Genomic DNA, 2,417 nt, shown 5'->3' with positions numbered 1-2,417 from the left:
GTTTACTACACAGAGGACAGTCAGGAAGTTCAGATTAACAAAACTGGTGAGTTTGTATTCAGCAACAATGTTGAATAGATTGATGATTGAGGATTACTATGAAGGCCAAACACAATTATATCTCATGGTAACTGCTTTGGCATTGTAATAATGTTCTTATTGGAAATGGTCGAATATGAATAGTCATGTAAATGTGGAGTCTAGAGAATCAGTGTCAGGAATGTGATCCAAGGAGGGGAGACTAGGTGGGATTATGAATGTGAAACAACCACTTTCAGCAAATCTCCAAATCAACATAAATTCACAATTAGTTCTGTATCAACTCTACAAGTAACGCTGCAAGTAGTGTAGAACAGGAGTCACAACATCAAACCACAGAGCAGAGTCATGCTGACAGTTTCTGACAGGAAACAGAAAATCTCAATGTAAACATCAGTTTTTGTTTCTTTATATTAAGATTTGACTGTTTAACATATTTATATAGTAAAAGATTGTAAAGCAGATTTACTGAAGTCAACATTCAAGAGGAAATTTTAAGGACTTGTGTTGATTTGTTCATTGTGGGGAGTCAACACATTTTAAGTTTCTTAATAATGAATTCTTGTTTGTTGTTACAGTAACTGTGTCAGGAGCTGACAGCTCTTCATCTCCTGTGTGGTTGATTGTTGGACTGGTTTGTGGAGTCTCTCTCATTATTATTCTCCTGCTCTTGTTGTATCGCTGCAGAACAACCAACAGTGAGACTTTTTTTTCGTTACTTACTACAAACACTTTATCATTAAAAGACACAAATGCATCACGAGGTCCATGTAAATGCAAAAGTCTTATTTTACATTCTAATAAAGGTGCTGCTAATGAGCAGACGCTCAATCAGGATGAAGATCAGCAGCACGTGTACTCCTCTCTTCTTCATGGTTAGTTTTTAATCTACATTCACATATTGTGATGCAATTTGCAACAAGACTGTACTTATTACATCTGCTGCAGCTTGTAATATAAATGTTATTTGCAAGAATATTTGTGTTTAAATTAGTATCACAGACATGAGGTGACTGATTTTCTCTGACCTGCAGGTGATCGTTGTGTCTATGAGACAGTCAGAAGATGTGAAAACACTGAAAATGGTAAAGTTTACACTTTCATTAATATAGAGCTTGTGGAAGCTGGATGATTATACAATAACTGTGTTTAACATGAAAGTCAATCAGATTATTATTTCAGGTCCAGCAGAAGGTGATTACACCAATGTCACATCTGTGATTCAGCTCAAAGTCATTAACAAGACAAGTGAGTGCACAAAATGTGAGATTTGAAATGCAAAATATACATTGGTAATTATTCTCACTGATAATAAATCCATTTGTGGACAAAACAGAGGGTGTTTGTTTTGAAATGCTTTCATTTGATCACCTCAACAGGGCAACGTGGTGACCCAGAGGAGAGCTCTGACTACTAATGTCAATGCAAATCCAGCATCAGCTCTAAAATCTTAACAGCAGCTCTTTAGCTGTTTTTCTCTTTTTCCTTGTAAAGTCTCTTTGAACTTGAAGTGACTTTGAGTGAAAAGGTGAAGATTTTGAATTCAAAGCAATGATTCTGATAGCCTGAGTTTATATTTCCTTTAGAAAAAATCGCTCAGTGTGTTTCACTCGTTTCTCTCCCATTAGAAAATAATTTTAATGAACTTTAATGTGCTGTAGATCAGTTTATTTTTGTTTTTAACTATTTCTTTATTTTTTTAATATATTACAATTTTCTTTCTGGGAAGCACTTTGTAACTTTGCTAATAAAAGTGTGATATAAGTAAAGTGTGTTGTTGTGTGTCAGACTGAGCGTACATGTTACAGCTGTTTAGTGTTGTGCATGAATCCACTGAAAGAGAGCATTCATTTAAAGACACTCGCTGTCATTTAAAACAACTTAACACGTGTGATGATCAGAAGCTGTTAGCTCCCTGCTCGCTAAGAGTGACTAATAAAAGCATGTAGCAGATCATAACAAGACTCATTCTTCATAAATAAGGAGACAAACAAAACATGGTACTAGGAGTAAATCTAAGCTGAGGTGCATCGTGGACGACAATAATGGATTCTGTCAAACTGCCAGAGAGTTTGAAGCTGACGGGAAACGTCGCCATCTTTCTGCAAGAAATGTGGCATTACTGTATACAATGAGCCAGGTGATAAAGTTTGACGTTGTCAATGAAAAGTTTCATGCTCTTTGCTCTCCTAAGAAGAATGAGACATACGAGAGATACACTTTTCGCTTGAGGATTCAGCAGTTACGCGAGTCATTTTCCCAGCAAATTGTTTTCAAACCCACCGCCGTCTTTCTCTACGACCAACAAAATCCAACCCAGAAAATTTTGACATTTAGAGACCTGCCAGCATCCAGATCAACAACAATTATATTAAACA

General features: G+C 36.1%; 1 long non-coding RNA gene across 1 annotated transcript; it reads left to right on the top strand.

Moving 5' to 3' along the window:
* The first annotated feature begins 233 nt into the window (after positions 1 to 233).
* Positions 234 to 1,453, top strand: LOC109199665 (uncharacterized). The gene is made up of 6 exons (XR_002059975.2): positions 234 to 245; positions 618 to 737; positions 846 to 914; positions 1,074 to 1,124; positions 1,222 to 1,287; positions 1,419 to 1,453. It is a non-coding gene; the product is annotated as an uncharacterized LOC109199665 (long non-coding RNA).
* Positions 1,454 to 2,417: the final 964 nt, after the last annotated feature.

This window comes from Oreochromis niloticus, unplaced genomic scaffold (genome assembly GCF_001858045.2).
Source record: "Oreochromis niloticus isolate F11D_XX unplaced genomic scaffold, O_niloticus_UMD_NMBU tig00006606_pilon_6612427-7070595, whole genome shotgun sequence".
In the NCBI taxonomy this organism is placed as follows: Eukaryota; Metazoa; Chordata; class Actinopteri; order Cichliformes; family Cichlidae; genus Oreochromis; species Oreochromis niloticus.
Note: the sequence above shows the minus strand (reverse complement) of the source record. Positions and strands in the feature narration are given on the sequence as shown.